General features: G+C 37.4%; 1 long non-coding RNA gene across 1 annotated transcript in view; it reads right to left on the reverse strand.

Annotated features, from left to right (window-relative positions):
* The window catches only part of LOC119798071, a 34,003-nt gene extending 7,732 nt beyond the window's left edge, over nt 1-26,271 (reverse strand). Inside the window, exons 1-2 of the long non-coding RNA XR_005282661.1 lie at nt 26,069-26,271; nt 23,731-23,941 (exon numbers count right to left, since the gene is read on the reverse strand). This is a non-coding gene — a long non-coding RNA (uncharacterized LOC119798071). The remainder of the gene's footprint in view (nt 1-23,730; nt 23,942-26,068) is intronic.
* Nucleotides 26,272-27,944: the final 1,673 nt, after the last annotated feature.

Consider the following 27,944-nt stretch of genomic DNA (forward strand, 5'->3'; position numbering starts at 1 on the left):
CTTTCTAAGGATGTATAATATGTCTATATTGGTAAAGTTTAACCAGTTTTATTTGCAAGCATACTGCTGTAAATTCACAAAACGGGGCTCTGGTGTTATGACAGACATTTCTCAGCATTTATCTGTCCACTACAACTTTCAATTTTACGGCATCCATGCATTGAAAATTTGAAAAAATTCAGAATATATTTTAAATTTCTCTTTTGATTCCTATTTCAGTCCTTTTTCTTGTCAGAGTGCGAGAGGAGAGGTAATTCTCGGCAGGCAGGTATTTCTCGACATAACACTGGCGGAGCCATTTCCAGCGTAGAGATCAATTGCAAAGAAGGGGGGAACTGATGCATGTGCAAAATTCAAAAATACACAAACATCCATATATCTTCCACCAGAAAATCCTCTTTCATTCCTTTAAGGAAATTTCTACAAGGTACACAAATCCCACCAAATTGTGTTTTAGCAAAAAATCTAGTTAAGACACCGAAAAACAGATGTCTCACGAAAACATACAGCGATGCAACATGCCCCCCTCCTCCTCCTCCAACACACATATGTTTTTTCTTGTAACACTGACATGTTTAAGAGATAATAACATTAAGTTTACACTATATTTCACACCTCAGAGGTAAATTAATGGCAAAAGCATCATGATGTCATCATGAGGACACCGGGAGCCATCCGAATGTCACAACCAGCCACAACGAGCATTTTGATTGGAAGATCCCGGAACTGCAGCCAATGGGAACACAGGTTTGAATCAGAGTGGGGGCCTGGATGAGTAATGGCCTCATCTCTAAAGGGCATCCAATGACATTGTGAGGACAGTAGAACTCACTGCGATTTACAGCTGCTCCATAAATGTTTATTAGCTTTTCCTCTATTTATAACTTCTGAAAATCACCACGGGTTCCACTCTGCCCTTTTGTGTCTTCGCTTTTATGGCCTGGGTGAACATGCCCTGACAAGCGGTACTGACAGATATTTGTGAGTTTGCTTTGAGCTTTATGTAGTTATGTATATGGACCTATATTCATGCATACATTTTGATAGGAATTATGTATGCAGCTTGTTACATTGGACAGTCACATCCTCATTTCTTCTGTGCTTTCTCTCTCTCTGTATTGCAAAACTAAGATAGATAAATAGAATTACCTGCTGTTTAGAAATAAGGAAAAGTGGCTCCTCTGTATGCTATAAAAAATAAATAATTTAATAAAACAGTTATGCACAGCTGTAATCTTTGAATGGGATATTGTATAGCTTTAGTGTAATATTAAAGAATACTTGACAATCTTCAACAGAGAAAGAGCATTACTATTAGACTGTTGAAGGTATCTTAAATGAGAACTTAAAGGTATATTCAAACATGTCCTAGCAAACTGTCTCCTAAGCTTTGGATACACAGTCATCAACATTGAACTAATGTTATGAAATGTGTTATCGAAATAGCATCAGCAGCATTCTAAAGGAACATCTACAAATTTTTATGAACAATATATATTCAGTTTCTTCATATTTTTTTGCAAACTAAAGTTCCTGCATCAATGTGTAGAGGGGAGGAGTGCATATGAATTAATGTTTGCTTGTGGAACTGCAGTTGGACCCGAGAACAGACGGTAAAAAAGGCAGCCAAATGTTGGTGAGATGGAGCTCGCACAGGAGGACTAAGGAATAAATTAAGCATAGAGTAACTGAAGCATTGGGAAGCAGAAACTGACAAAGAGGAAGAAAAAAACCTGGCGAGGAGGAAGGGAACTGACAGGCTATTAACTACAGTAAGAGTTGATGTATGGCATGGAAATCAGGTGTGGATATATTGCAGTGCAGCTGGAAAGAACCTAATCAGGGAAGCTAAGGGAGAGTGTGTAACAAACAACAAAAAAATAATTATAAATTGGGGAAGAGAAAGGACACATAATGATCTAATAAACCAAAGTTAAAAGATGAAGAAGAAACTAATTTAGAAACTTAACACAGAGGTGAGCTAAATACCTAACAGCAAAAACACAAACATTTGCAAACAGACCAGCATTGTATCCAACATGTTCCAAAACCACCAAATTCATATATTTTTAACAGTTTTTTATATCCATAAAAAGCACAGTACAACTCTGTCTAATATGTACGATGTAGTATTAGGGCCAGGCTAGAATTTATTTTTTATTTTTTATTTTGAGAATAATCGTAACATTACGAGAAAAAAGCTGCAATATGAGGAGAATAAAGTCGTAACATTACGAGAAAAAAGTTATAATATTACCAGAATAAAGTCATAACATTAAGGGAATAAAATGGTAATATTACGAGAATAAAGTCTTAACATTATAAGAATAAAGTTGTAAAAGTACGAAAATGAAGTGATAATACAACAACCCATTTCAGAAAGAAAGCTTCGAGCTCAGACGAGCATATGATGATCGACCAGCATCACCAAACGGCAACCTGAGACCACTTTGACATACTGTCCAATTTGATGCTGGTGTGCTAAAAGATTTCCTTATTTGTTCAACCAGAGCCAAAGTATCACTTCGCATGATGCTTGACATTCCTCATTCTAGGGAAGAAACTGCTTCTTCTAAGAGATGTCATAGAATACAACTTGTTTCTCATAATTTTAGGACTTTATTCTCTTAAAGCTACAGTGTGTAATAATTACAGGGATATACAGTCAGAAATGTAATATATTATACATTACTATGTTATTTTATCATCATCTACGAGCTCAGCCTCTTAACCTTAATATTTGCGTTGCCTTAGAATTCGTTATATATAATTACATTGGAGCGGGTCTCGCAGCCATGGAGGCAGACATCTTTGCGCTACGGCAGCGCAGAGCCAACAAACTAGCGATTGCGAGATCGCCAAAATGTCACAACGATGTAGAAAAAATAACGGGTATATTTATTATCTTAAGTCTACATGAAATCTATACCCTACACAGACTAATACTATCTGTAAAATTATCTATGTAGACAAACCTCATCACTTGAGAAGGTAGGTGATGCGGACATCGTGGAAGACATTTTGTCCCGTAACGCTCGCCGTACTGTTGGGGGGGAGAAGCGGTGGGGGGGAGATGTTCACGTTGCTGCAGTCTGCAGTCTGACCGCTAGATGTCGCTAAAAGTTACACACTGTAGCTTTAATATTCTGACTTTACTCTCCTAAATTTATTATTGTTGACTTTTTCTCGTAATAGTATGACTTTATTGTCATAATTTCATGACTTAATTCTCATAATTCTACGACTTTATTCTCGCAATTTTACAACTTTATTCTTATAATTTTAAGACTTTATTCTCATAATGTTACGACTTTATTCCAGTAATTTTACAACTTTATTCTCGTAATTTTATTAGTTTATTCTCATAATGATGCGACTTTATTCTTGTAATTTTATGACTTTATTTTTGAAATGTTATGACTTTATTCTCGAAATAGAAGAGAAAAAAAAACTCTAGCCTGGCGCTAATACTCCGTCGTAAATATAAAATTACCTAACTGATGAGGAGATTTATATGAATGTAATTTAGTCTTACTTTAAATCAGGCTGTTCCATAAAGAAACTCTGAGATTTTTTTACATAGCATTACAGAACAAACATTATTATATAATGTGATTTCATAGGCTTTGAACAGGTCATGGAGAGTGAGCCATATTCTGAAGCCCTTTTAACTGGACAACAAAGTAGGCAAAGTTTCAAATTTACAAAATATTTTTTCTTTGTTCCAGTATCTCTGTCATACCATTAAGAAGCTGCTTTCCTGCATGAGCAAAGGCATTTTTGCTCTACAATAGCATATTTCAAGACCTAATCCTAATTGTGTGATTGACGTTTTTAAATCAAGATTGTACCGAGGTACCTGTCTACAATGTTTTAACAGTAATCCACGAGTGTTGACCATTTGGTTTACTTGTGAATTGGTGTGTTACTGTGAATGCGTGTTTGTGTTTGAATTGAGACAGCCTATTTAAGTGAGTTTGTCACTCAACGTGCCCAGTTAAAATGGCGAGAACAGTACAAAGCCTGCAAGACACAGCTCCTATTAGCAGCAAAGGACAGGTGGACTTTTGGAAGGTCTCAGCAGGGGCTGCCGGGGCACAGCAGGGGCTGCCGGGGCACAGCAGGGGATGGGCCATTACTATCCCATCTGGTGAACTATCCCCTTGGAGGTCAGGAATGAGGGATACCCAGCAGAGTCAAGGACACATCCCTGTAGCCAAGAGCTAGCTGACACTTCCCTGGGAGCCATAGCTCACCCAAGGCCATCGTTCAGGAATCTGGTTCAAGCACACATAGAAAGATTAGGGTTATGTAGTGGTGTTGTGTTCATATCTTGACCACTGGAACCAGTAGTAGTGGAAAGCAGCAGTGGTCAATCTATTTCTCAAAAACATGTCTCTCATAAGGCAAACCTTTAGTGTTTTTTATTTCTATTTTTTTTTTTACATTTTCTGTTCTCCCTCCACTATTTATCCACAAAGCATTCCTACCAACTTATGAATGTTACTGAACTGATTTTCCTCTTGGCTTGCTGCCTTAAGATAGTAATCACTGGCTCAAGCTTTTCAAGTGTGGGCCAACTGTGAGCATCTCTGGCAGCAGAGTTGTAACTTTATGAAATAATTACTTCACAGGCCTTCAAAGTATGTTTGTGGCTGAAAATAAACATCACTGAAGGGATGGGTTGAGAGGGAAGAGGAGAAAAGGCAGAGTGGAGTTAAGGCCACGCCGGTGAAATGTAAATGCTAGCCATTTCGCCCAGTGACAGAGATTTATGGGGAGATGTACATGACATGAGAGTAGCTCAGAAGAAGCCCCCTCTGTTCTCCCCTCCTTGCCTCTACCTCTTTCCATCTCTTCCCCCCTCCCTTGATATCACTGCAGCTGCTCCTTCTCTGGCCCACTGATGCACCTGCCCTAAAAGGTCCTAGGTGAAGGCTAGCACCAATAAATCTCACCTCTAAAAGAACATTGATGCATTTAGTTCACTGATGGACTAATTTTAACATGGAATTAAAGAATTCAGTTCTGGTTTTCAGCATGTTTCCTTTTCTGTAAAACACTCACCACTCATATAAAGTTTCTTTACCTACTTCTATTTCTTTCTAACTTTGACCACAGAAGAAAGAGAGATTCCTGAACTTAACAGGGTTTTCCTTTAATCTTAAGTCCCATTGGCTTTTCTGTGCTGTAACTACTCCTGGCGCTTTGTAGACATTGCTTGGCTAATGCTAGCCCCGCTATCTAGCGCTGTGGTGATTTATATGGCTGATGAAACTCATTAATGATTTCTTGTGTGAGGCAGAAAATCAAAGAGAGGTCAAACGGGTATCAGCTGAGCAGCCTGACCTGGATTCGGATCACTCAGAACCTTCTGGAGCATGACAAAAAGTCACAATCAACACAGGATGGCTTAACAAAACCTACTGGCCTGGTTACACAATGGCTGCTCATTGATACCAAGTCATGGACTCTACATTTTTAGGGAGCTCCCTTGTAGCTTAGTAGCTGGTTTATTTTAAGCTTATTTCTTTATTTGTTTTATCTGACATTATATATATATATATATATATATATATATATATATAGCTTCATGATAGCTCTGAGAAATGCCTTATTTTCAGCATTATATTTCTCAGATTTAAGCAGAACAAAAAAAAAACAAACCCAGCAGCAGTCAAGCTTTTAAGCAACCAATTTTACACCAATGTAGCATTAGCATTGGCCGACCCATGAACTAGTGGGAAAATCACAGTTAACTCATTTAATTTTGGAGTGAAAAGAAATAGACACTTCTTATACTCATAAAATTGTAAAATTGATGTGGCATGTATTCTTATTTAGCCATTTACTATAATACTTTAAAGTCCATAAAGATTTTTAGTAGAAATAATTACTGAACTTCAAAGTGGCCAAGAGTCACATCTCTTCATCAGAGATAAATGCGTTGAATGGTTTAAAACAGGGATAGGATATAAAACAGCAACCTGGCCTAAGCCAGATTGATACATGTGAATGAATTTGAATTCTACAGTTTTCATCTGGGAAGGCTCCTGTGGAAGGTGTTTATAAAAGGGATGGACAGGCAGTAGAGTTTTTTGCCAATCACAGTAGCAGCTTTGATGAACACATTCTTGATTTGTTTCACATCTAGTTAACCGATAAATAAAACCCATACCAAATCCAGTCAGGAGGAAAGCGAAAATGTCTTTCTCATCCACAAAAGCACAACGGAGGGTATTCCAGGAAAAAGGTTCGTAGCCATCTTTGTTTTGTTTTGGCTGCTTCTGGTTGATGTCATGCATTTCCCTGCATTTAAATTGGTCTGAAGAATTTCTGCATCAAGGTTAATGCATCTATTGGCTTTTGGCAAGTTGTATTTTCTGGAATTTGTGAATTCACACATTTTGCATCAATTCATCTTATTAGCAAGGTAATAGATGTACAACTCAGGTTGAATAATCAGTATACAAAACATCAGTCCTGTTCGTAATACATGTGGCCTCCATGAAAGAATAGTAAATATAAAGCCACTATTTAAAGAAAGTCATTAGTTGTCCTAGTTGCTGTTTGCCACCCAAACCCAAATGAACCATATTGACTTCCATGCAAAATATATTGAAAAAAAGTACTATTGCATATCTCCCTAAATTTAACATCCCTTAAATGAAACATGTTTTGACAGCATCATCATTGGGAATTCTTTTCTTCACCAGAGGCTGGAAAGGAGTTGTTGATTGGAAGATGGGAGGAGATAAATATAGGACATTCTTGGGATAAAACATATTAAAAGATTTTAAAAAGAATGGAGCACTCTGTTGTGCACTAACAGGAGTTATCTGTCAGATGAATTCACACTAAAATACAGTGAACAACAACAAAATGTGAAAAGAAAGTTTATGGTGTATGACACTTTGGTATAGGATGTATTTATATTTGAAAATTCTTTGAAAAAACTATCAACTTATTGTTTTGTCTGAAACACATTTTGGTAGTCATCTTTTTTAAACTTGTGGTTTATCAGAGTTTTTTTTTTTCAACATTAACATACTATGATTCATATTTCTACCTGGGGGAAGTCATTAGACCCAAAGAAATAAACGGATTACTATGCATATAAACACATTTACTCAGAGATTAAAGTAATGGTCATGGCATGGTGACCTTTTCCATGGTGGAGGCTTTACTTAGGATTTATTACTTGTGTCTCGTGTGTCTTTCTTTATAAATATGTTTGCATGCCTGTTAGAGCAAAGACGTGTGAAATGGTCAATATGTCAGGGGGTGGGTTTCATGCAAATGTAGAGGCGCACTCATGCATCTTGGTGAGAAATGTACCTCGAACTCTCGTTAAAGCCTTAATGCAGCCGCGAGGTGACATACTGCCACAGTCCATGGCTGTGTGCATTAAACTGACTGAAGGAAGATGAAGGCTTGGAACCGAGATTAAAGTGACAAATAGACTCTGCATGCAAAGAGGCAAAGGTAAATTGTGTTGCTAAATGTGAGCACAGACAGGTCCTATGCTTCTACGACTGGCTTGTGATAAATGAGGGGTAAGTGTTAGAGCACCCAAACTGGAGTCACTAAATTTCACACTGCTCTTGGACCACTTAATTCTTTTGAAAAACATTACCAGCATAACAGAGCCTCAGCTCCAAATTGAATAGATAGAATTATATGCAAAAGTACATTCCTTATATGAAGGGTTTCTTTTTCAGCCTTTGCTGATTGACAACATATCTACTGTGTGAGACCATTTTAAATAATGGTCATGGCACGATGACCTTTTCCACTTTGTAAGCTTGTCTTATGATTATTCTATTTTGTCTATTTCTTTATCAATTTTGAATAATTATGAATTACTAAGTATTTTAATCATCGAAAACAAATAACCAAAATCACCAGACCTATTAAAAAAAGAAAATTTAACTGGAAGTTTGTTTGTTTTTTTTTTGTCTCGTTAATAAAACATCTTTGAACTTGAGCGAGCCTATAATCAACTATCAGTGTGAGATATAGCCTTCAGAGCACCTTGCAAAAAGATGCTATGTGTATAGAACACTATACCCTTTCTGTAACCAAAGGCTTTAGAGAACCTTATATTTCAGCCAGAAATAGTGTTGCTCATTAAAGTTTATTGACGAATGAACAGATGATAGACTAAGCTGCAGATGTGGGCAGAACAGGTCTGTGGTAGAGAAAGATGGAAAAATAGGCTGGTAGCAGGCTTGAGAAGGAAGATGGTGACTGAACAGGCAGATTTCAGGCATAACAGGCTAGTAGCAGGCAGAGGAAGTCCAGGTTGTTACCAAAAAAAAAAAGCTGATATACTCTTTCGTAAAATTTTAAAAACAATCCAGTGGACTTGGTTTCCAAGGTTTGAAGACGTTTTGCTTCCCCTCCAGGAAGCTTTCTCAATTCAAATGTCTGGATACGCAGTGAGTTTGAGACTTAATATATACAAGGCCTTGTATTGCTTGGAAACATGGAAATTGAAACCGACGAGCGGGTCATTTGGTCCCATTGTTAGCTTGTAATATCATAATATCATAATATAATATGTAATATCAGGTCATAGTCATTACGGAATGACTATGACCTGGATGACTGAGAATCTTTATCAGCATAGAAGCTGAGAGAGCACAGGTAGACAAGAAGGCACAAGAAGACAAGGACAAGATGGTGCACAAAAAACACCCAGAAAGGACTCATGCAGGGAAAGAGACAATCTGACAGAGAGTGACTGATAGAAGAAAGTATTTGTAGGCTGAGATCCAGTTGAAAAAACAGCATGTGGAGCTGTTTACCTATCAAAAGAGTGGAGTATATCTTTTTGAATGCTGCAACTTGTGCCATCTCTACAGCTCACTCTTGCACAGAGGGAACCCCTCCCTCTTTCATCCCCCAACAAGAATTTGTCTAACAATTATAGTACTAGTCTGGATTAAATTTTGAATATACTTATCCTATCCAGTCAGAACTAAATAATCACTCAAAAGAACTAATCTCGGAAAAGATTGAATTTGCATCTCTGTTATCTCACAAAGAAAATCAAGAAAATTGGTCCAACAGTGTTGGACTTTGCAACATGACCATGAAAAATGAATTAATGTATCTTCCTCAGATTTATATCACCATCAGCGTGGAGTGGGGAATCACATTGTTAGGCTGGTTTTGCCACTTTGGTTTTTGTTGCGTGATCTCTGCAGAGCTCTTTGTATCAAATAAATGGCTTGATTTTAACTCACCGCTTTGGTTGTATTACTTCACATTAAACAAACATAATAAAACATAGAATATATTTTCAGCACTACTAAAAAGTAGCTTATCCAGTGCATGGTGTTTCCACCACCACCATGTTGATGTTCATTGATTTAGAGGCCCAAAAGATTTTTTATTTAGGTTTAACATGATCAAAGCGGCTTTCTGCAGTTTCTCCTTACTTATATCTATCTACCGTAGTAACTATATCATTGATATTTGTTTACAGGAGGAGCCAGGTCTGCTGCTTTGCTGTGCTTAGCTTTTGGAAGATGGATTAAAGAAAACTGGATCCTCTTTTTGCTTTTGATGATGTTTTATTTCATATCCCTAAAAGTCCCTACAACTGTATTCCTGGCCTGTGTGCTGTGTTCCTTGGCATTCATGGTGCTGTTTACTTTATAGTAAACCTCCAAGGCATTCACAGAAATGCTGAATTTAAAGTTATAATGAACCATAGCATACCGTACCATGCCAAGCCATGCCTGCCATACCATACCATACCATACCATACCATACCATACCATACCATACCATACCATACCATACCATACCATACCATACCATACCATACCATACTGTACCCTCTCACACTAGAAAAATTGTTGATCAAAGAGTGCCCTGTTATCCTATCCCCTGTAGGCTATATGACACAGGATGCCCGAAACTCAGCCCGATGCAGACAATTCTTGCAAGACTCAAAAATCAGTTCAAGAGGGCAGAAAAATCCCTATAGTATATGCCAAATGTAGCACCAAAACATCTGGCAAGACAGTATGAGTAATGTTTTCAAAATTATGCACAGTAACTGCAAAAGTTACCATAAAGTAACTGAGCAAGATGTAAAATAAATGCACCATTCTGACATATGATTGCACACATGTTTTTTTGACTACATATATAACATTTGTCTCTTTTCTTTCTCTTTATTAACTTGTGCTGCATTTATATGCATAAAATGCTTTAAGTATTTGAAGACCGGTTTGCATTTGCCACGGTGCAGTCCTCCATTTTGGGCATCTCCCTTCAAGTGTTTATACGTTTCGACACATACCTGCCACTTTGGGCCTTCAGGGATGAAACATGAACCAACGGAGCAGAGTTTACATCAGCACACAGCAATCACAGGAGCCGGCTCTCTGATCACATCCCAACATAAACACAGTTAATAGAGACCTGCAAAAGTTGGAAGATGAACTTAATTTTGCACTTGGCCTTTAGACTTTTTACGATGTTTTATCCCCAGTGATTAATGTTTTAAAACTACCCTCAATAAAAGCTCTCAAGTTTCAAAACATTTTGCTCTCATTTGAACTTATCAACTTTGTAGTTCGACAGCAGTAGGAGATCAGTCATCAGGTTTTTTAAACTTTAATAGACTACTCTTAATGTGTATTATATAATTTGTGCAACGAATGTGTCTCTTTTACTTTCTTTAAGGACCTTAATTACAATTTCAGATAATTAGTTTTTTCCTTTGATGTTTTAGGATTTTTTTAAAGAACAATAATAAAGTGCCTTTCTCAATGAAACTGATAAACTCAATGATCCAAGCAAAATGCAACTACAGCATCTAAAATCTCAAGAAATGATTAATTGAATGCAGCGTTCGCCTCCCTCCTTAGTATAAATGCAACGAAGACCTTCTGTCCTCAGGGCCAGGAGAGCTGAAACCCAAACTAAACTGAGGTTAATGGAGGTTCACCTCAAGATTTATTTTAATTGTTCCACTGAAATGTCTCACATTTAAACAAAGTGTCTACTTTGTTGAAGCTGTGTGCTAAAATATACCACATGTGGGGTGGAAAAATGTAAAGTGCAAAAACCTTTTTGACCCCTCTTTCTTTTTCTTAGATTGATTAAGTGATCCAGTGATGAGCTCAGTAATTTAAAGCTCATTTCACAAGTTTAAGTGGGAATGTGGGAATACTGTAATGTAATGAAAATGCATGATAATAAAAAAAGAGAACTGATTGATGTTTTTTAGTAACACTGAAGGGAGAGTAAAGGGCCTAAAGCAATGTACCAAATTGTTTACTTAGATACATGTTTTACAAAATCATTACTTGCAGGGTTTTTTTATTATTGTTTACAATCTTTGAACTGTTTCACATCTTTTAATGGAATTCTGTGCGATGGACCACAACTGAAAAGCACAGCAGTTTTGATATGAATTGAAACATGCACCTGTTGTGAGCCCAAATTTAGAATCATCTGAAGTTTTATAGTATGTCTTCATCTCCTTTGGTCACTTATAACAAAAGTTTTGGCCAGTTAGTGTTTAAGATATAGCTTCAGAGTGGAATATGCGTGAGCAACAATTTTCAAGGCTTCTCTTTGCAAAAACTCACTATTGCAAAAACAAGGCGTCTTTCTTCTTCTCAACCTTCAACAAAGACCAGATTTATTAAGCACACACATAATAGTTTTCCTTTGAGCAGATTCTCCCACTTGAGCTTTGGAGCTCTGCGTCGCCTTCGAAGTGGGTATGTTTGCAGTCGTGCGATACCCTATTTTCAGATGATGAATTGAGCTGGTTTTTAGAGGGTTAAGGATATTGATTTATAACCTAACCCTTCTTTAAGCCTTATATTTTTTAACTGACCCATCATCCTCTCTCTCATTTAAAGGTCAAAACATCAACAAAGGTCAAAATATTTGCAGGAATCACTTAATTTCAATTTCAGAAGCATATATCAGGGTCATTTGTATTGCAAGACAATGAGGGAACATATAGCTTTTGAATAACAATGTTTGTTCAGCTACTTGCAACAAAAGCTAATCCAGATCAAACGACTCCGTCCATAACTGCCTGACAGCTGCAACATTCCTAAGCACCCTCCAAAGGGCAGCTCCTGCCCTTGATCTGAAGGCCAAAGACTGTCCTTCATCACTGCCAGGGAACTGAAAGCATCGTTCTGCATGATTCAGCCCAACAAGACAGAACATGAAGCGTAACAACCGCAGCAACCAGCCTCGGCATGAGTGTCTGCAAACGGGAACTAGCTGGAAATCTCCTCCTTCTCCAATTCCTGTAGCCCCAGCTGTGCCACAGCCTATTTTAGACATCCTAACTGCATGCTGGGATACACTGACACCCTGTGAGCAGTGATCAGCGTGTGGTGCCAGGAAGAAGTGTCTGTGCGTCAGGAAAGTGAGCTGATGATATTACTACTAATTACTGAAATAACTTCCTGCCACCTGTCTTGTAGTTGGCTTGTGCCAAAGTGCAGTGAATATAAAACTACTGAAGGTGGTCCCTCTCAACTAACAGCTGATGTGCCAAAATGACACTCAGTGCTCCAATTATTCTGCTACTGTGTTTGGTTTTGAAATTACAAAACAATATTAGATTTCATTTTGACTCCACAAACAAGCAGTTCACATGAAAAGCTTGTCTCGTTTATTTTTCATTATTTGCTGCACTGATGGGGGCACAGTAACAGCATTAAACATTTAAAATGTACTTTTTCCACACAAAATAAAGTGTGTTTTAGTCTGGCTCTGCTATACACAGGACCTTAGAGATGCTAACATGGTGTTTCATTTTGCTTAAAGTACTCAAAAAGCTGGTGCACTCTATAAACATAAAAGGATAGTCAACCTACCTGAGTAGGCTAACATTCAAGGAGAGCCAGTAGTGTGCTAGAAAACATTTTTCAGGACATTACATCGCACTGCGTGGTCTAATCATCGAAAGGAAGCATCCATACTTATTTACAGCCTATTCTGACCTGACCTTATTGAGCCTAATTGAATTGGAGCATCAGTTTTATGATTTTAGTTGGCAGTTGCAGCACACAACTTGGTCTTTTGGTGTTTAATCTCTTCTGCTTTAAGGTTTGATCTATTCTGCCCTCATACAAGGTACTTGTTCTATGTTGGTTGCAGCAATAGGTTGTTTACTCAGTCTATAATTTTGTTATGGTGCGCCCATTTTCCACTGATATCAACAATTGAAGACCATCCTACTCAATGCAAATAAAGCTCAGCTCCATTCAGTGAAACTGAATTCCTTCTCTTCACCAATATGTTCCTCAGATAGAACTTCAGCACATCTTGATGTCAAGCTAAAATAAGTTGATGTTATGTGATTGGCTTTGTGGTTAATTGTCTTGAAAGGCTAATAAACAGAGATACCCACCAACTTACAACTGAATTGTAATCTGTTTTATATATATATATATATATATATATATATATATATATATATATATATATATATATATATATATATATATAATTTTTTTTTTTTTTTTTTTAGATAATAACCAGCAGGAAAAAGCAGTAGCTTAGTTGTTTCATGAAGGTCAGTTCTAATGATAATGGTTCATTCTTCAACCACATTACATTCCTTTCCTTCCACATCTCAAACTGAACAACTTCTTTTTAAGAGCCAGTCAGATATTATCTTCCATCAGAAACCAAACTGATTTTGCATTATGGTACATCCAGCCAAGTGTTACTTTTTTTACTTTTAAGCATTGCAATATCTCTTTACCCACAACAGTAAGTTTAATTATATATTTTTTTTGTTCTACCCTGTAAATTGTTTTTTTTATCTAAATATAAAACTAATTTAACATAAATAATAATAGAGCATTATTACAGAGTATGAACAGCAACCTTTTTCACCTCTGACAGCTCGTAGCAGGCATTAGATAAAGTTTCTAATAAAATAACAACAAGTAATGAATAACATTTTCAAAAAACTCACATTTATATAAATGCCAATGTTGCACGTGGGCTATATATAGGTTATTTTTGGTATGTAATCATCTGAAATCCTTTACAAACATGTCCAGAAAACTTAAACAGTTTGTCGGATCACAAATCCATGTTGAGTCATCACCCTTGCCCCGGATTGCTCTTCTTCTGCTTACTTCCAAATCCTCAGCCGCACTAAGTACCAAAGCTCGTGTAACTCTCACCAGTAGTGATCTGTCTTGCCTCTTTAACACCTCCGCTGGCCAATCCTAGTGCTGAGTCTGCAGCTTTGTGCTGAAATGAAGCAGCTTTTAAAGTTACAGCTTTAATCTCTCAAACTGTGTGAACTGTGTGATACATCATGGCCACATGGGCTTTTATTAAACATTATAACTATGGCATACTGTGTAGAAATTACTTTGCTACTAGCATAAACCCAAACAGAATAAATTTCACACATTTGCATTTTTTTTCAGAATGGCACAATTTAAAAACAAACAGTAAAGTACTGCAAACGAGAGCTACTATAAACAGAATGATTAAATTCCTAATATGGATTATGCATAAAGCAGATTATTCACAAATATTGGTAATAGGATCAGGAACATTGCAAATATTTGCAAACTTGATGTTCGTAGTAATACTGCCAATGTTCAGCATTCAATCTTCCTTCTAAAGAATATGTGTTGCTACAAAGAAAATGATGTGGCATTTGCAGAAACAAGACTACATCACATGGAAAAAACTGCAACAACTTAGATTCTTAGAAACTGCTGGTGGAAACAAACATTTATGTTAAGATTTATTGTAAAACAATAGCCTTATGTCCTTATGCCTGTTTAATGTCTCTTGATATAAAACACAACTGTTGGGCAACATAGATAAAAAATAATAGACAATTAGGTCTTCAAATTAAAAACATAAAACATATTAATTAGGCTGGCTTCTCTTTCAGACTAGGAAAATAAATGGGCAGGATCTACAGCTTAGGTTTAAGTTTGGATTTAGCTTTTTATGGCTTGTCATACTCAAATGTTTGTTATTATGGATTTACCAGACAGTGAATTTCTATGTTTCTTGCTCTATGTTAATCCTTCCAGCATTGGTCATGTTAGGATGTTTGTTTTTTGGGTTTTTTTTTTACACTTTGCCTCTATTTAACTTTTCCTTAAATCAGACAACCTTTTAAGTTTATTTTCATAATAAGGTAGAAACACATTAAGCTTGGCCCAGTCTTCAGTGGTCATGGAGCAGTTGGCAAGAGACTCTGGGTAGGTTTTCAGCCTAAAAAGGTACAACAAAAAACCCAGGCTCTATATGCTAGAGGGCTACCAACTACACCACAACACAGCCCGTCTAACCATCCATGCAGATGGTGCTATTGTACACCCTGGGGATATTTCTGCAATATCTAAAAGCTAAGAAATTTTATTTTCCAGATTGTCCCCTGATTCTACCCCGCAAAACAGTAGCTGTTCATCATGGAGCCAGAGCACAGACTGGGAAACAGGCATTGCCGACCAGGAAGTCCTACGTTTAGGAGTTATGACGAGTGCTGCTTGATCTCCAATATATGAAGGAGGATTTTCGAGTCTGAAAATAATGATCAAATACTTATGATTATATCTTTGTTTGCTTGCCCTTGTCACAACCCCAGACATATTTAAGTTTAGATTTGAGATCATTGCTCCAGTTATATAAAAGTCCCCTTCCTTGTTTATGTGCTCTGTTAAATTTTATTAGAGAACTCTGACATAATTGTCTGTCTATCAGCTTTGCAGCTGCATAAACAGGAAGAAACAGATATGAATATACAATCTATTCTTGAAGCCATGATTGCTCACAGAGCCCTTCTTATTCCTTGGACCCTACTACATTGCTTGTGAAATACAACATTTTGTAAAAGCCCACTGCCTCAGATTGAGAAATTTCCTCCCTGAGTCTACAAGGGTCTGCTTGGAACCACTGTCTAGCTGTAACTGCAGAAGAAAATAAGTGCTGTGGGCTTAAGGTTTCTTTAACTTCTGAAGAGTTTAGCACTGGATTAAATTAGCTGTTAACAACTTTTCCTGCTGAAACAGGTGATTCAGAAAGGGAACATCTAGGCGATTAATCTACTAAGCAAAGCATCCAGCCAAAATAAAGCTGTTGTCCAAAAGCCCAATGTTTTTCAAGATTTTCTCATTTTCAATCATGTATACGTACTGCTGCTCTTTTGCTGAAAAGCAGCAAATGTCTTGGTTTAGGACTGGATACATTTGTACAAATATATTTAGATGAATTAAATTGGATGAAAAGATTTGCCTTTGTATAAAAGTTAATCTTTAAAATCAAGGTATATAAACATTAATATCACTTTACATAACTGTCACAATGCCACATGCCAGTTAAAGCTAGTGTGTAATAATTACAGGGATATACAGTCAGAAATGTAATATATTATACATAACTATGTTATTTATCATCATCTACGAGCTCAGCCTCTTAACCTTAATATTTGCGTTGCCTTAGAATTCGTTATTTATAATTACTTAGGAGCGGGTCTCGCAGCCATGGAGGCAGACATCTTTGCGCTACGGCAGCGCAGAGCCAACAAACTAGCGATTGCGAGATCGCCAAAATGTCACAACGATGTAGAAAAAATAACGGGTATATTTATTATCTTAAGTCTACATGAAATCTATACCATACACCAGGCATCCCCAAACTCGGTCCTCAAGGGCCACTGTCCTGCAGGTTTTAGAGGTTTCCCTGCTTTAGCACAGGTGATTGTGATGATTGCAGTAGAGCAAAAGCCTGTTAATCAACTATCAATTAAAATCAGCTGTGCTGGAGAAGAGAAACATCTAAAACCTGCAGGACAGGGGGCCTTGAGGACCGAGTTTGGGGATGCCTGCCCTACACAGACTAATGAAATACTATCTGTAAAATTATCTATGTAAACAAACCGCATCACTTGAGAAGGTAGGTGATGCGGACGTCGTGGAAGACATTTTGTCCCGTAACGCTCGCCGTACTGTTGGGGGGGAGAAGCGGTGGGGGGGAGATGTTCATGTTGCTGCAGTCTGCAGTCTGGACGCTAGATGTCGCTAAAAGTTACACAGTGTAGCTTTAATATAAGAGGTCATTCAGTTATTCAGTAATTCTAATTTGTCCAGTAGTTAATTGTCCCTTACCTACAGGAGTAGTAGAATCTTAACCTGGAATTTTTATTACGCACACATTGTGTATTTAGGGATTTTGGGAATAAAGCATACAAAAAAAAAAAAAAAAATGTTGTTCAGTCTTTTTTCTAAGCAACAGTGTTCTGTTGTGACTCTTGAAGGAAGCGGTCATATTTTCCTGCTGCTCTGCATCTCCCTGACCTCCCTGATCTGTCCATGCTTCGCTGTGTCTTGACTTTTCTGAGCTCTCTCTTCATATCACCTGAGCTCAAACAATGGATCTGGTCAGCTGGTAAAAGGGGACCCGTCCTGTCCTGCCAGGACATATTTTGTGGGATACACCATGGACTCCTGGCTGGCTTAGAGGATGGTGTGTTTCACAATGCTGTCAGTTGAGGATATTGAAGATGTATGGATTTTTGGTTTTATGAAACTCGGATTTCTCTTGTTTGGATTTGGAGGATACATGATGTATCTACAATTATAGAGGATGTTGGTGGCAATTTGGGCATTGATCAGGCTGAGCAGTTGATGCGCTCACAAAGGCTGAGGCTACGAGCAAGATCAGGAGCTGAGTCGTATGCTGGCTGCAATTGAAAGCAGGCTGGCTGCGGTGGTTGAACTCAAAGGTGAGATTTGATCATATCTTGGATGTGCACACTTGCTTTAAGGCAGAAAAGCCCAATAAATTTGAAATATTGGATTTGCCACAAAGACCCAGCATGAAAATAATTCCTGTGCAGCCTGCTCTCAAAACAATAAGCGTTGCTCTGGATTTAAATATGATAAAGACATGCTGTTGACTCACAAGTAGCTAAACACTGATCAAGGGTAATGACTGATTGATTATCTACACAAACGTGAGAAGCAAATGTGGCCAAAAAATGTATTTCATTCTTATGTTTAGCTTGGAAAAGCATATTTTCCATAATTAATTACAAAAGCATGTGGTGATAAACCAATCCTAGACAACACAAGATAAAAAATAAAACAAGATAACATTTTACTCTATGCAAAAGGCAATGGACTCCAGCTCTTCAGTTGCACTTAATATGACTCAATTTCCATTGCTCTTTGGCTTTAGAAAGAGAAATCCCTAAAAACTCACTGTTCTCATTAATCCAATGTAATTTATTGACTAATATTATGAGCTTCAGCTATTGTCACATACCTAGTAAAAACTTGCATGCCTAAAAGATGAAAAAAAAGGGGGAAGGGGTATTGAATATTAACATATCACTAAATTGTGAGCACTGAGTTTGGTTGTTATATTACACAAAATGGAAAAGGTAAAGCAAAAAAATGTGTTTTCTTTTTACAATATACAGCTTCAGCTATATATATTGTATTTTCTTATAAAAAAATCTAAATGGTTTAGTCCAACAATTAACTTTTAATAGGAATATTTAAGATCATGTTTAAGGTTTTCCAAAATGTAAATTTAATAATAAAAGATTAAGGGGCAATTTGGATTTGGAAGCCGGATTTGTCAGTGCATAAAGGTATTAAGAAAGGTAGTAAAGGCTAACAAATTAAAAGGTCTGTGCAGCATCTAAGAATGGTGACATTTGTTCATTGCCCATTTACTTTGGATCTACCTAGCTTCATGTGTTATTGTCCTTTTTCTCTACCTGTGATGCTGCTGTACTGTGTTTGAACCCAATGAGAGGTCCAGTCCAAAAGTAGTAGGATTCTCACCAGTAAAGGTCAAAGGCAGCATAAAGTTATCTGTACATTCCTAAAGAGCTCGCTGACAGGATGATGTTTTTGTGATTCATGTAAGCAGTTTTCTAGTGACACTTTCTGTAGACCTTTTGTGCAAATCCATAAAAGTTCTAGGGTGGGGCTACTTTTGCATGGCACCACACACAGACAGTTAGTGTGAGGGTTTGATATTACTGTACCCAGTGTTGCTTTGTTTTAATGATTTATAGTGCACATACAATGCAGAGAAAAATGTTGTCGGCAGGGGATGCAGTTTAAAACACTGTTTGTGAAGGTTCACAGTGTTCTGCGGCCTGATCATTCCTGAACTGATCCCTTCTTGTTCATCCACGCTGTCCCAAATGGAAGAGTCAGGTTTCTAACAGCCTGCGGTCCACTCTGGGAGCGCGATGACAGCGGACAATTCCATAATAGAGTCCAGCTCCTATTATCAACATGTTGTAAAACTGTATGAAGTAGATGGTCATGGCTTGGTATGGAATGCTGGCCTACATGTTACATCTGATGTAGGAATTGATTGATTATTTTATTAAAATGAGCATAGAAACTTAAAAAAATTAATAAAGGTAAAATGGGGACACTTTCCAGTCCCTAAAGTAGGAACTGAAATGGGCAAGAAAAGTTAAGCATTCAATACTTGGAATAAATTACAGTCTGAACTTCACATTCAAGTCCTTGTGTCGCTGAAAGAATTTAAAATTCTTGTTAAATCCCTGCAATTAATTATGTCTGTGTGTAAATGTTTTAGGTAAAAATTTATACAGTTTTAATTTGTTCTATATGGTTTTTGTGTTTTTCATTTTGTATGATTTTTTAATGTGTTTTATATGTTACATGCTGCTTTCCACTTGATCAGGAATCTCTTGCAAAAGAATTTTAGATGTCAAAGGGACTAACCTGGTTAATTAAAAAAATACAGAAATGGGGCATGGCATTTATTCAAGGCTTTTCGTGGTTGTATTTTTTCTTTTGTTGTAGTTCCCCCACTTACTTTAGAGAAAAACTCCTGACAACAGCTTAGTAGAAAAATGAAGTTTTGTTTGAAGGCTAACATCAGGTTTTGTCTAAATGTATTCATTTGTAATTAAACAAAGTTAAAATGCTAATTTCAAAGAAGTGATCGGGTAGATTAAACATCTAACCACACTGAATATATTGCCTTCTACATAACAAGAGGTTGCTGATGAGACTTCTAAATAAAAAATAAAATGAAATAAAAATAAAAATTTGCCATTGCAATGTAAAAAAAAGTATAAAAACTGGAAAAGCACGTGAACATTACCATCTACAATATAATTTCATAAATTATACAAAATTATTAACATTTTTAACGGCTGGTCAAAAAGTAATCCAGCTTTCTCCGCTCTTGGTGGAGTAGCGAGTCGCAGCTGATGAAGGGGCTGAAACATCAAACTGTAATGTAAAGTTTGCATATAAGCAACATCGAAAACCACATATTCTTGTAAAAATAAACTTCACTTTGCTTGATTCTAAATAAAATATTATGTCTATCATGTTATTGCAAAGAAAAGTGTCTGCTCTAAAATATGGGCAACAACTCAGTCCCACAGCTTTTGCTAAACTTGTAAATATGTGAACACTCACAGCTTTTAATTTAATGACCAACATCACATTAAATCCTTAACCTGAAATCTTATTTTATTGAGAGATTCTTGTCATAAACTTGCTCATATTTTAAAGTTTATAAAACCTCAAAGTTGAGCTGAGTTAATATAATAATCAATACAAATTTAAATCTGCGTATCATGATTTTATCTAGAGCTGCCTAAAAAGTTAGAATTCAATAAAAAAAATATGTGAGGTACTGTATGCCAGTGCAGACTGCCATATTGAGAAAATACTAAATAACCCCATAAACATATCATTGCCAAAAGATGATATAAGCAGTCATTATTGTAGATGGTCTCTTGCTGCCCTCTAGAGTACCACTAACCTCCCACCTATGTATACACACACTTTTTTATATCACACAGATTAGTGTGGATTACTTGTCACATTGGTAATATTCAGACTTTTAAATACATGCAGGCAAAAGTGAGTCATATCATATCAAACTCATCTGTATTAGTTTGAGTTAAGTTACAGCACCTGTGCATCCTCATGAGGGCCATTAGTAAGTGTATGTGCTGGCAGGACCATCCGTTTAAATATGGTAAAAATAGTTGTAGATTTACAAATCATATCAATAGTGGCAGCAGGAACAAAGACAGCACTTACTGTCATATTGTAAAATTTCAAGCAATTTCTCTTTAATTTGTATTTGTAGATGGCAACATCTATAGTTCAGACATAGTAGGTAGTAGATAGTGTTGTATGTTGTACTAAACTAATAAACTGTTACCACCCAAAAAATGTTTTTTTTTTTCATTAAAAGGGCAGAATTGATTGGCCATTTGTGTCGGCAGAAATTGAAGACTTAATGCATTTATTTTGGTCCAGCAAATACAAACTGTTTGTAACTAAAAACAATAAATAAAGTAAATAAAGTTTTCCTAATAACATTATCTGAATAGAAATTTAACAGTTGTGTCAAAGCTCTGACTTTTTTGTTGGTTATGGTGTTAGACAGAAAAGAACAAAACTATTATGACGTTTTCCTCCATGCTTGGTTGAAGGAGGTCATACAGATATGTCATGAATTCAATTTTAATTTTCCAAGTCAGATGTTGGATGAGGCTTCCTTAGTCTTGGAGTTCTGAGAGGAAAAATGCACCAATATCCGGAGGATGAAATTCCAATATGGCTTCCTTCTTTACTAAACAGATACATTTTCATAATCTAACCGTTTATTTGTCATTAAGTTAACTTAAGTAACATGAGAATATTACTTTAGGAAACCTATTGACAATGGATTTAACATACAAAATTAAGAGATTGCTCATTGTTAGCCATCAATCACGCATATCAACTATCATCTCCCAACTTGTAAATCAGACTTTGAACAAGAATATGGTTAAAGTAGATGTGATCTCCTTCTGATTTATAAGTTCTGATGAAAATAAAGAAACAGCAGAATGAGATGTTCAAGCACATCTTCTCTTCTACTACCAGCAACACCAGCTGAAAGGAAACAAGATTAGATGTAACCGCAAACATATTCTGTCGTTAAAGCTGTGTATCTAAATTGATGGTTTTGGGAAAGATTGTTTTCGAAACCGAGTCCTACAGTTTAAAAATGAGAGAAAGCCCATTTAATGTGAACCGCACCGTTTTTTACGATGTCATTGTAGCCCACCCTACCCTTGTACCCTGTATATGTCTCTTCACCATCATATTGCTATGATTACCTCCTGATAGGTGTCTGCACATGCACAGTGTTTGTTGTAGTCTGGGTGTGAATCTGTTGCACCGTCACATCACCACCAAAGGGACCGGCATATGTACTACAGCTCAGAATCCTGCACCAGGCTATGGGTAGAAATAAACACCATATTATTTCACAGGTGCGGGCAGCGGGTATAATAAATGAACAAAATATGGGCAGCTATTATACAGAGAGTTACAGCATGAATTAAACTTATTTATATTTTCTTATTTATTAACTGTATGTCTTAAAAAATAAATTGATTAAAGAATATCCAGATAACTGTTTTTTTAAGCAATGCGGCAAACCTTCTTACTTTGGTCAATTGGATGTGAACATGAGGCAATGTTCTTTGCTGCCTCTGTTACTATTAACAGCTTTTTACACTTTGTGATCCGGATCGAGTCGTACTTTATAATTTAAAGGTCCGGGCGGTCGTGGCCAGCTTTTGAATAGGGATAATTGCAAGTAACGGATCAGGTCTCGGTTCTGAACTCTATGGGTGTGAGTGGATACAGTTTTAAAAAATCAGACCAGGCAGGACTCTGCTACAGCTTTACCATTGGTGCAGATGCCGCTGGTTTACTAAAGGTTTTGTTTGGATTGGAGTTTTCTGTGACTCAAGTGATATGCAATAAATCACAACAGGTGTTGAAGAACACCAGGCTAAGAGAGTTTAAACTACTATAAATTAAACTACTAAAATACAGCTCTTTAGGTGTTTTGGACCATACAGCTTAGTCTGTTTTCAACTTAGTATTGCTGGTGGTCAGATTGTTAACTTATACTTATGAGTAGCTCCTTTTTCCTCTATTGTAGTGGTAAAAACTCTTTAAAACAAGAGGGTGCCTGCGGTCTCTTGTTCTGCATAGCTATGTGATGATGTCTTCATCATAGAGGCATGTAACGAGTTGCTTCTGTGATCCATTAAGTGTCAGTAAAAGTCCTGCTCATTCCCTGGGGTAAGCCTCTGTCACACTCCAGACAGGTAAGGTAATATATAGAATCACAAAGCAGAAGGTATATAGCAGTGTTTCTCCTTGAGGCCATTAGGGAGGCAGTAGGTTTTTTGCCCAAGACCTGTCAAATTCTGTTGGGCTTATGTAGGAGGATTAACCCCAGAAGCTGTATGACAAAGACCACAAGTTCATCCTTGTCCCTTTTTTAGTGGAAATTCCTCCTATGCATTCATCATTATACAGTGCTTTGGGAAGGAATTCATATCTTTGAAACATTGCTTTGAATTACAACTCGTGTGTTTTGTGTGAATTTATATGGTAAAATAACACACAGTAGTGAATAATTGTGAGGTGAAAGCAAACTGATTTCGAAATGTTTGTCAATCTGGAGATGGATATTTCTAAGCTAATGCTGAAGCTCAGTCGGATGGGATGAAAAGCATCTGTGAACAACAATTTTAAGTCTAATAAAATTCCCATTTCGATTTTCGGTTTGGAATCTGACCAGACCATTCTGCTACATGACTATACTTGGGGTAGGTTGGCTGGATGGTGGAGGATAATTATGAAGGTGTGAGTCACTAACCTGGTTTAACAGTTCAGTCCGTGCCCAGAGGATGAGGTTGGTTTCAGGCGGTCGGCTGCTGACAAAATGGGACACCGTCAAAGCCGGTGTTGAGGAGATGCTCAGGAGTCTGTGCCAGAAGATCAGAGATCCAAAGATATGCCAAAGGGAAATCCAGGACTGTGTCAGGAATGAGTCCAGGGTTTGGTAACAGGAAGAATCCAGCAGGAGTCTGAAGTAAGGTCAGGCAAACAGCTCAGAACGGGAAAAGGCAGACTCAGAGGTTCAAAGGCCGAATGGGTCAGGATCAGGAAATCAGAAAACACTTAGTTACACTTGGCTCAAATAATCTGACACTGATGACTGGAAGAAGGCAGGTTAATAAGAGGATGAAACAAGTGGAACAGATGAACGGTAATAAGAAACTGGGCGGAGCTAGGCAGTTGAATGCAATGAGCATTTAGGCCAGTCATTAGCACCAAGATATGACAAATTTTCAGCAAGAAAAAAAATTAAATGTATCTAAAAAAAAAAAACAAATATTGTTCCTTAAACTTTCCAAGTATGCACCAGGCTGGCCAGCCAGAATGATTATCGTCACTTACGGCTTAACATGGCATATTAGTTTGGAGAGGAGCAGGTTGGCGGCCCTAAAAGAATCGGGAGATATGATGTAAAAAAGAAAATTCGTTGAGTTTTTAAAGATATATCCTGTATGTTTTGGACATAATAAAGGGCGTCATTAAAACACTGCTCTGTTGGGTCAGCAGCCCCAACTGTTACTAATGCAAAAAAGGCCCTGTTACATTATTGATAATTCTGACGCAAGCCTAGACTCCCTTTTCCTGTGTTGTGATTGGGCTAATTAGTAATTAGTATTACATGGGAGAGTTTAAGCTTTCCCAGATTGAGAAGCTGTGCATCGAATATGTACTGTGTAAGTCAGACTGGCTGGCCAGGCTATTTATGCACAACTCTCTTTGTCCTTCACATAAAATGAGACAAAATGCAATGTTTGTACTTTTGGCACTTTATATTCCAAGTAGTCTGTTTTTTTCCTTCTTCACATGGGCGGCTGAGTGGCTATCCAAGTCGGGCATGGTGTCAGACATATTCTCGGGTCCTCTGGCCATCTGTTTGCAGCCCTGCTTTAGGAGAGGATATCTGTGGCCGTTTTCTGCCTAATTAGGTCCAGTAAACAGGCACTCATCAAAAAGCAGCTGCTGTGGTCCCCATTAAGGCACAAACACACACTTACATGCACGTATGCATGCATGAAGTCACCAAAATAAACGGGCTGCAGAGATAAAGCCACGCAAACAGTTATGACCGTCAATGATCAGTTCTTGGGGTGAGCTCATCTCCATAACTGGTATTCGCCTTCCTGAGAGAGATTCTGTGACCAAAAAAAAAACTAACTTTTTTGCAATCAAATAGGATTTTTATATGCATGTTTTATGACTTATGTTGCTTCTGATGGAATATTTCCCTCATTATCACCTCAGAAAAAAAACACAGGGAACACAAGGGTGTAAACAATCATACGCTTAATAGTACAATTATGGCCCTGCTCCACAGAAGATCGAAACAAGCCAACAGGAAAACAAAGTTGCATTTCCACATCAGCCTCCTTGTTTGCGATTTCACACAACAAAGTAAACTGTAAACTGGAGGGAAATATACTTAACCACACTGGACGTTTGCCAAATTTCCATAGGGCATTAGCAGCCAACTGGTGCAGGCTCATTAAAGAGCACAGAAACCTATAACCATTAAAAGGCCATTAGGCAGCATGTAATTTTGTGGAACTAAATGGCGGAGAGTAATCAAAAGCACATGAAGCCCAGCTGGGCGACTGGGCAAACTGTTTCGATTAGGGAGGAATCCATCATCTACAATGGCAGCTATTTGGGGGGTCAATTTTCCTGTGCGCTCCTTTCTTTCCCTCTGTCACTTTCACTATTTTTCTATTTCTTTGCCTGAAGTTTTCATGTTCTTTGTCATTAGAATCATTACAGTTTTAACGGTGCAGGAAATGGTAAAAAAGCTAAAACCGCAACAGGCTAAATATCTGTTTATTAAGACATTATAAGAAATGTTCCAGTATACATTTCTCTAGTCCTTATAGCAGCTATAAAAAGTTCTTCCAGACAGGTCAGGAGCAAAGTACAGACCACAAGACAGAAATACAAACACTAAAAAGTTCCCATAAATGCATTTATCCTAACCTCTACTTACCATTTTCATATTTTTACTATCTCCCTGGGGCGAATTCTTGATTGTGAGTCCCGTATAATGTAAAGGAACATCCAACACTGAATATATACATATATATATTTATTTATTTATAAACTCTTACCTCAAAAGAAACAGCTGAGGAGAATGACGGCAGCCCAAGGCCTTTACAGCTCCCTGTAGAGGTAAACAGTGTCCAAGAATAAGTTTAGAATATGCAGGATGTCATTAGGCCCGTCAAGTCTCATGGTCCTCAGGCTGCAACGGCTTTGGAGGCAGTTACAGCAGACCAGACTCTGATTAGTCAAATCAGGAGAGAATTTGGACAGAGATGCCTTCCATGGGTTAATTCAAGTGCATGACCACAGTTGGGAATCAGGAGACATTTATTAACCTTCTTTTTTTTTCTCAGAGTGAAATGTTTCAATAAAAGTTGAAAAAAAATTTTTGTTTAGTTTTTTTTTTTCTGTTAAAGGTACACTATGCAACCTGTGTTGATTTTCCAGCGAGGCTCCCCCCAGAGGGCGAAAGTAAAAGTGCACTGTCGTAAATATGCACAGCTGTTCTCCTGGTTTCTCCGTCAAACCAGGCGCGGTTGTTTTGAGCTTAGCAGACAGGCGAACGCAACGAATCACCATGTCTATTGCGGTATGTGACTAGCCTTCGCTTATAACTTCAACAAAGAGAAATAAATGTTCATATACAAAGTCATAATACAAACAATGACACTTGTTTGGTCGGGGACTCATTTAGATAAAGGTAGAGGGACCATGCATTCCGTGGTTGACAATAAATCACAGTCAGACAAAAAACGCTTCTAGGATCGTCAGTAAACGCTAGTTTATACATAACGTTACTAGCTTCGTGAGGTTTATGGCTAACAAACGCGACTACATTTTGTACTGGTTTCAGATTTATGCAGCTCATTGCAAAACGCGATTCAAACCCAATCTGCGCAAAATAAGGAATTTAGTAAAGTAAATACACAGTCTTGAGATACTTCACATGTGAAGCAAGTTTGCCAAATATCAAGCGATGCAGTTATCACCTACCACAACAACAATGTTTAGGCAGCAAGCTAACTAACTTGCTAAACATCCCGCTAGCTACTTAGCTGCTCAGCAACAGACCATGATCATACAAAAGTCCAAAAAAAGGCAGTACAAACAATCACTAAGACAGTGAAAGTATGAACATGCACACAGAGAGAGACCAAACCAGCGCATTCAGCTCGGCAAAGAACTCATGCTCTTCCTCAACACTGAAGTCCTCAGACATTTGTCTTTCGTTGTTTCTTTCTTTGCACAGGTAAACGGCACATTCCTTCTTCATTGCATTATTGGAAGAGCAGACGCTGAATGCGCACTTTCATCTGGTTTGGTCTGCCGGCTTCCGTAGCGTCGTGATCGCGCATGTGCGCGCTTTCAGGAAATCCTATACACTACTGTTTATGCTCTAAAAACATTCTAAATGACTTTGTTTCGAGTAAATTCTGGATGCTACCCACTCAGGACACTTGGAATACATTGGACGAGCAGTATGGAGGAATATTGACACGTTTTTTGTGGACTTTTATGGACCTTTCTGTCTCGGGCACCATAGACCTCCATTATTTGAATGTCAGCAGACAGCAAGAAACCTCCCAGATCTCCAGATGCATTTGAGATATCAAAAAAGTACTCCAGAGTGTTGTTCAGCATGGGGGTGAGTAGAAAATGAAGGCTAATCATGTTTTGGGTGTACTATTCCTTTAAGTCAGAACATATATCCATAATGAAGAGATTCAAAGATTAGCTGCCTTTTATCCTAAACAATTTGTGTTTTGTTCCTGTCTCACCTTTTCAAACAATGATTAAAGTAACATGGCAACAACTAAACCTGATTTAATTTATGTCTTTGGTGTGAAGATAAAGTATAATGATAAACCCAGTTTAGCATGATTAAAACAAAAGACCCTGAGGTTTTTTTTTTTTTTTTCATTTTCACTTCTGTAAATACAT

This window comes from Cyprinodon tularosa, unplaced genomic scaffold (genome assembly GCF_016077235.1).
Source record: "Cyprinodon tularosa strain WSP-4 unplaced genomic scaffold, ASM1607723v1 ctg61, whole genome shotgun sequence".
Taxonomy (NCBI): Eukaryota; Metazoa; Chordata; class Actinopteri; order Cyprinodontiformes; family Cyprinodontidae; genus Cyprinodon; species Cyprinodon tularosa.